Source organism: Crinia signifera, chromosome 4 (assembly GCF_055691185.1).
Source record: "Crinia signifera chromosome 4, ASM5569118v1, whole genome shotgun sequence".
In the NCBI taxonomy this organism is placed as follows: Eukaryota; Metazoa; Chordata; class Amphibia; order Anura; family Myobatrachidae; genus Crinia; species Crinia signifera.
In genome coordinates, this window is record NC_139220.1 from 297204074 (window position 1) to 297212757 (window position 8684).

An 8684-nucleotide genomic window follows, 5' to 3' on the forward strand; every position below is an offset into this window, starting at 1 on the left:
TGGCACTGTGGGGACAAATGTGTATCTGGCACTGTGGGGGCATATGTGTCTGGCACTGTGGGGGCATATGTGTATTTGGCACTGTGGGGGCATATGTGTCTCTGGCACTGTGGGGGCATATGTGTCTCTGGCACTGTGGGGGCATATCTGGCACTGTGGGGGCATATGTGTCTTTGGCACTGTGGGGGAATATGTGTCTCTGGCACTGAGGGGGCATATGTGTCTCTGGCACTGTGGGGGCATATCTGGCACTGTGGGGGCATATGTGTCTTTGGCACTGTGGGGGAATATGTGTCTCTGCCACTGTGGGGGCATATGTGTCTCTGGCACTGTGGGGGCATATGTGTCTCTGGCACTCTGGGGGCATATGTGTCTCTGGCACTCTGGGGGCATATCTGGCACTGTGGAGGAATATGCGTATTTGGCACTGTGGCAGAATATCTGGCACTGTGGCGGCATTTGTGTCTGGCACTGTGGGGGCATATGTGTATTTGGTACTGTGGCGGAATATCTTGCACTGTGGGGGCATATCTGGCACTGTGGACATCACATTGTGCGGTGTAATGGGCATCATGGTATGGGGCGTAATGGACATTACGGTGTGGGGAGCATTGGGTAATTGCCATCACAGTATGGGGTGTAATGGGCATCAAGGTGTGCAGCATAATGTGTAATTAGCATCACAGTGTGCGGTGTATTGAGTAATTAGCATCGCAGTGTTGGGCATAATGTGTAACTGGCATCATGGTGTTCAGCATAATGTGTAATTGGCATTACGGCATGTGGCTTTATGTGTAATGGGTATTACAAGGTTCGCTAAAATGTGCAATCTGCAGGTACACAATACAATCATGGTACAGGCAACGCCCCTTATGATAGGCCACGCCCCTAAAGCATTCCTTCCTACGGTGACTTGGCTGATTATGGGCCAGTGCTCTGGACTTGCCCCCTAGGCTAAAAGTTGCCAGCCAGCCCCTGATTACAGTGGTCCTTCACTGAAACATAAACCTTCATGTTATCACTGATTAGGAGCTGAGGATACTGCCAGAAGTGTGTGTTAGAAAGAATGAACAAGTCACTGCAATGTCTTACCTACATACACGTTATTCATGTACACGAAAATACTCAACACTCCATTTAACTTCATGCTTGTCTGAAATCTTGAGTGAGTAGATAGTGGGACTATCAGTAAAACGTGGCTCATTTGTGAGAAACCGTTTATTCGGGATGCAGTTAAAATCCCGGCGGTCGGGATCCCGGCGTTCAGAATCCCGACGCCAGAATCACGACGGCCGAAATCCCAACACTTTCTCCCTCCGTGGGTGTCCACAACACCCATAGAGGGAGAATAAATTAGTGTGCCGAGCGTAGCGAGGCACCGGGCCCGCTGCGTGGCGAGCGCAGCGATCCCGCAAGGGGGGGCGATCTACGTCCCCCCCTTGTCGGGATTTCGGCGGTCCCCACGGCGAGCGGGAGAATAGAAACCATCCTATTCAAAAGACCGGGCGGCCGCTGATTGGCTGAGTTCCCAGCCAATCAGCGGCCGCTCAGTCTTTTGAATAGGATTTCCTTCTATTCTCCCGCCGCGCCCCCGGTCTCTGCTCAGCTTCTGCGCTGTGGTCCCCGCTCCCTGCCTGCCGCTACACCTTGTGCCGCTCCCCGGACCAGTCCCTGCTCCTGCTGCTCCCCGGACAGGTACCCACTCCCAGCCTGCTCCTGATGCCTCCCCCCCTCCAGACGGCTGCACATGATTAATCTTATGTGCAGACCGTCCGACATCTGGATCTGATCCGATGCGCACGGGACCGCGCATCGGATCAGATCAGATGTCATATCCTACGCAATTTGGCCAATTTCACACGATTTCTCGGTCCAATCCTCCAGAATCGGGTGAAATCGGGGCCAAATCGCGTAGTGTATGGGGGCCTTTAGTACAGGCTGTGTAGAGATATAACAACCATACATCTATGCTGGCTTCCAGCTGGGCACATATATCCCTGTGGCTAGGTGTGGGCTAGTGATAGATGGATAGATAGATAGATGCGGTGTAGAGGTATAACAACCATACACCTATGCTGGCTTCCAGCTGGGCACATATATCCCTGTGGCTAGGTGTGGGCTAGTGATAGATGGATAGATAGATAGATAGATGCTGTGTAGAGGTATAACAACCATACACCTATGCTGGCTTCCAGCTGGGCACATATATCCCTGTGGCTAGGTGTGGGCTAGTGATAGATGGATAGATAGATAGATAGATAGATAGATGCTGTGTAGAGGTATAACAACCATACACCTATGCTGGTTTCCAGCTAGGCACATATATCTCTGTGGCTAGGTGTGGGCTAGTGATAGATGGATAGATAGATAGATAGATAGATAGATAGATAGATAGATGCTGTGTAGAGGTATAACAACCATACACCTATGCTGGCCTCCAGCTGGGCACATATATCTCTGTGGCTAGGTGTGGGCTAATGATAGATAGATAGATAGATAGATAGATAGATAGATAGATAGAAGCTGTGTAGAGGTATAACAGCCATACACCTATGCTGGCCTCCAGCTGGGCACATATATCTCTGTGGCTAGGTGTGGGCTAATGATAGATAGATAGATAGATAGATAGATAGATGCTGTGTAGAGGTATAACAGCCATACACCTATGCTGGCTTCCAGCTGGGCACATATATCCCTGTGGCTAGGTGTGGGCTAGTGATAGATAGATAGAAGCTGTGTAGAGGTATAACAACCATACACCTATGCTGGCTTCCAGCTGGGCACATATATCCCTGTGGCTAGGTGTGGGCTAATGATAGATAGATAGATAGATAGATAGATGCTGTGTAGAGGTATAACAGCCATACACCTATGCTGGCCTCCAGCTGGGCACATATATCCCTGTGGCTAGGTGTGGGTTACTGTATCTTAATTCCTATACTTAAGACACAAACATGTACACACCCAGCACAATAATGTGGCTCTTTACATCACAAAGACCCATTAAACAAAAGCTGTTTGAATTTGAAGAGACTTAATTATGTTGCTGATGCTCAGCGCCCGAGGGGATGAACAAATGAGAATGTTGTTTAAAAGGAAATGATCAAAAATGATAATGTTCTATAAAATAGGGCGCAGCAAGGACACAATGGGAGGCTTCCGTCTATATGCTCCGCTGATCCTTGCTTGGGAGAGGGGTGTTCAATTAACTCTTTAATTAATCTGTGCATTTGTGCACCCTATGGGGAAAATTGACTAAGATAGAATGGGTACGAAACTATTAATGCACCCATTGGTATCCATTCTATCTTAGTTACAGCCGGCCCCGACATCCCAAAAATTTACATTCAGCCGAATTTGTCTGATTTGCTATATTTATGTAACTGCGTGGGGTCCCCCCCCCCCATAAGTATAATCAGCCCCGGGCTCATTGTTACAGAAATTACAGAAATGTTGGGGTTCCCCTGTATTTCCAAAACCAGCACCTGGCTCTTGGCCTGGTCCTGGGTACAAAAAGAAGGGGGACAAAAAGAATAGGGGTACCCTGTATTTTTATAACCAGCACCAGGCTCCAACAGCCAATGGGGTTATGCCATAGCCGGGAGAAACTTTTTACACAAGTTTGCCTGACCAAAGCATGACAACCCTGGCTGGTCAGCCCTTGCCGGGTCCCTGGGGGAGTGAGGACCCCCCAATAAAGGCCCCCCCCCCCTACAGTGCACCCCTGGATCTGATTGAAGCCCAGGACTGTCCACAGCACCCCTGGGCTGTGGCTGCCGGGTTGATCCCATTACCAAATGTAAAAGATTTAAAAAATAAGTATTGGGCTTTGTAGTGGAACTACAATTCCCAGCAAGCCTCCCCCGCATGCAGGGACTTGGAGAACCACAAGTCCCAGCAAATGGGGCATTAATGGGTCTGTGGGGACTTGTAGTTTAATACTCCAATAAATCACACGCACATATAATAAAGAAAATATTTCACATACCATACATACATACTCACCTATAGGGTCCCCCCTGTAGACCTGTCCTCAAATGGGTACTTGTGAAAACAAAGTATACTCACCACGCTTCGGCCCCTGTATGCATCAAAGGGATAAATAAAAAAAACGCAAAGACCCGATCCAAACGGACTAAGGAGCTGCTTGCATACACAACCAGCTCCTCGCCGAGAATGAGGGAAGTCCCTGTGACGTGAGTCACTGGGACTTCTCTTAGCCAATCAAGTCAGACCTCCAGGACAGTTCCTCCCCTGATTGGCTGTTGCGCGGCTCCATAGACGCGCATGTTATGAATTTAACATGTGCATCTATGGCTGGTTACCACCACAGACACCTATGTTAAAGTCTTAAAATAGCTGTCTATGGTAGGAACTGGCAAATGAGGCTGACCCTAAAGTCAATTTGGGTCACCTTTGAGGTTGGAACGAAAACTGAGGCCCTCAAAGTGTTCGCACGTGTTCTTGAGACAGTTCTTCTTCTGCGATATATATTTTTTTACATTTGGAAACACTCACAACAATATCCCGCACCTGCCTCGCACTGGGTATGGCCGCCCATGCAGGTTGTACATTATCTCCTGAATAGATAGCGCATAGGTGTAACGCAATGTGTGATATAGTAGAAACCAAGGAGGTTGTGTAAAGTGACAATGGTTAATGTCCCCAACTCTCCATACAATGTATTGTACGCAATGACAGGAACTGCCCCAGGATATGAGAAATCCTTGTGGCAGCCACCTAGATCCGATCCAATGCCCACGGGACTGCACATCAGATTGGAAATAAATGACATACGATATTACAACTTTCACATGATTTATTGGCCCAATGGTTCGAAAATGCATGGAAAAAGGACCATATGGCACTAGTGTATGGGCACTAGGGTGGCCAATCCCGGGATCGGCGGGATCCCAGGATTTGGACCCTAAAATGCCGGGATTTCGGGATTAGACTGCCGGGCAGCGACTTAGCGAGTTCTCAGACGCTGCCCGGTTTCTCCCATCCCCTGCAGTGCAGCTCTGCGCGACGATCTCAGATTTCGTGCTGCGCAGGCCTCACAGCCGCCTTGTCCTAGGCATGCTGCCCTCCCACCTCCAAGAGCCCGTCCACCCACCCTGGCTGCATTAAACCACCCGGCTCAATTTGTCCGCCTGCCTATCTCCATTCACCCACCCGGCTCCATTCGTCCGCTCACCTGGCCGGCTCCATTCACCCGCCCGGCACCATTCGTCTGCCCACCCTCCCGGCTCCTTTCGTCCGCCTCCCTGCTCCTTTAGTCCGGGCAGGGTTTTTTGTATTAGGAAAGCCAATCCCGGGATTGGCATCCCTAATGGGCACTTTATATAATAATAATATATATATATATATATATATATAATTTCTGTTTCCTCCCTTCACACATTACAATGTGATGGCTCCTCCACCTAGATGCTGTAATGCATCCCTGAGTATGATGTGGGCTGTAATCTTATCTCCTCCACAATAACTGGGACATGGTGCGTAGCACAGGGAGTATGCAAGGTATTTAATTCCTGTAGGACATCTCAGTCGCCTTGCAGACAAGCTTTCCTCCTGGTGCGTTCTATGAATGCGGGGGGCCTGGTGCAAGAGTAATACACTTGGGACCCCCACCGAACAAACCAAGTAATCATCAAAGTGACTACCACCCCTTAGTGATACTGCATTTGCTAGGTATGCTTGGGGATACCAGGTATTATTCACTCTCATGTACAGTATTGTACTTTTACAGAATCATAGTAGAATGTAGATGTCCCCTATTGTATCCCTGTGCTGTATAACATGGTACTAGATAGGATGACGCTCCCTGTGGTGCTTTCCAGGTGGCCTTTATAAATGATGCCTGGAGATAGGATTTGGTATCAGAATCCAGTTAAACCACATTCAGGTGTCACACGCTCCCCTCCCGCTTCTGGCTTCCTCTCCACCTTCGCTTTCCCTCTGCCCTGCTCACTCTGTTGCTCGCTGCCTCTGTCTTGTTCTTCCTTCGTTTCTCTCTACCCATCTCTATGATTGTCCTCTCCATCTCTTGTTAGTCCTCTTTTCTTTACCCTTCTTATTTTTGTTTTGCTTTCTCTTCCTCCTTCCCTTTCTCTTTATCCCTCTCTCTCTCTTCTTCCCTGCCTCCCTTTTTAACACATGATTTTTTTTCATTTGTTTGTGTGAATGTCGACAACTGTTAGTTTACCGTGTGCCGTCGCCATGCTTCTGGCTAGGTACCTTGCGTTATATTCTCCCATTATGCCGACATGGATGGTAAAGTAATAACAAGGTGGTGAAAAAAAAAAATCATAAAAAAAAACTCATGTCAACCTTGTCATGTGTCTACCTTTTTAATGTCGACATGTTGTGCCTGTCGATCTATTGCATGTCGACCAGAAAGGTGGGCAACCCTCCTGGATACCGCCGGAACCCTCTGAATCTCCCTGGCTGCAGCGGTAAATTGACGCGATTCATTGCTTTTCGGGGGGGGGGGCTAAAGATGCAAATCGCCTCATTTAGCCCCGTCCCCTCCTCGAAGACCCGGGATTTGCAGTACTGGGGGGTGGGGCTTGATGACATCTACATCCGGCCCCACCCCCCGAAGTGCTGCTGACAGTCTCCTCTCCGGACTGGGCCCTGATTGATAGAGCATACATCCTAAAGGGGAGGGGCAAAAGACAGGGGTGATACAGATGGGAGACAGTGAGCGTGGGACAGAGGGTGAGGATGAGAGGTATACGGTCGTAAGGTCAACACAGCAAAGGTCGACATACATTGGGTCGACCACTGACGGTCGACATAGCTTAGGTCAACACATGAAATAGGTCAACATGGCCAATGACGACATGGATGGAAGGTCCAGATAAGCATTAGGGGGACAATGGCTAGGTCGACACTCTAAAGGTCAACATGGGATTTTCACTTTTTTTTTTCCCTTGAGCCGACATGCGCCGACAGGGGGTAGTTCATGCCTTACAATCCATTACAGTGAGGTGGGAGAATAGAATAGTGTGCTGAGCATAGGTAGGCACTAGGGCCTGAAGCATGGCGAGTGCGGTGGTGCACTAAGACAGTGTCCATTTAACTATATCGACATTCGTGAATTATTTTAAACCATGTTGACCTTTTGACTGTGGACGTAGCCATTGTCGACTCAATGCTTGTGTCGATCATTCATCCACGTCAACATAAAGCCATGTCGACCTAATATTGGTCGACCCAAACGGGATACGGTCGGTTGGTCGACCTAGGTCGAAACTGTTGGGTCGACATACTGCAAGGTCGACAGGGGTCTTGGTCGACATGGGACAAGGTCAACATGACATTAGGTCGGCACAAGCATTAGGTGTCATGTCGAACTTGCCCCAAGTCGACCTAGACCCCGGTCGACCTTGCAGTATGTCAACCCAACGGTGTCGACCTAATGACTGTCGACCATCTTTAGGTAATCCATACCCACCCAAACGCCCATACCTGGAGGAGAGACGTCTGTATTTCCTCTTTTGCAAATCTGTAGATTAAGCCACTTCTGACTGTTGACATTTTTTTTTTTTCCTGCTGAGACTTGTAGTTCCATAACCACTGGAGAGCCTCTGAGTCCAATGTCTGCAGTACCCAGAGTCTGCAGCTATGCATGGCACACATAAGGAGTCAGTGCCTTTCTCTTTCTCTGCAGCGTAATCTAATTACCAGGGTCAATTGCTATAAGTGCAGGTCAGACAAGCAGTAGCACAGAGCAGTCTGAAGGCATTGCGTTTATCATCACCCCTCTAAAGTGTCACGGGCCATTTAATGCGTCCACAGGTCTGCACTAGGGGTCTTTTTCCTGATGTTAGTGGGGAGGTTAGTGGTGTTCTAGTGCAACATTCATATAAATATTCCAAGCATGTGCATAGTGCTGAACGCATGGTATGTATCCAATTATAGGGACAGGCAACATTAAATATGCTACTATACTATAATAAGACCCAGCTGTTCACCTTGCCTCCCACTCACATACAAACTATGGACAGACAATGTCGGGGGACGACAATGGCCATGCTTACACTGCAGCATGGCCGTTGTGACCATGAATGCCCCGCAGAGATGGGATGGGACTGTCCCATGAAAACCGGAACATTTGGGAGGTATGCAGTATGCTTCAGTCTTATAGCAACAAGACCAGGCAGGTATATGCTTTGCGCTTATTAAATCATCTTAAGGTGAAGCATCATCATCTCTGTTCATTTGGTTTCTAAAGTAATGGGAAGTACAGTCGTGTAGTGATTGAGGCAACAGGAAGGTGATGAAATATTAATGAAATAATAAATACGCTACACATATGATTTCACTAGATATGTGAACCGTTGATGTGTGTACTATGTTGTGTTGTAAACAATAGTAGACATCAGTGGAAAGAAGTGTTGCGGACACGCCAACCGGATAGGCTTAACCAGGAGCTGGTGTATTTTAGTGCACAGTTTCAGATCAGCCGTACTCACTGTTACGTGCACAGGCAGCGGAGATGGAGCAGAGCATCTGCACTGACAGTCATGTATGTAGGCAGGCCAATGCAGGATTACTCAGGGTACCCCACAGCAATCAGTATTACACACTAATGTAGCACTGCGGCGCTCAAACGCAGAATGGCAAGCAGCATGGCAGAGTAATCACACGAGGGTATGCCCTGAAGTCAGAGAACA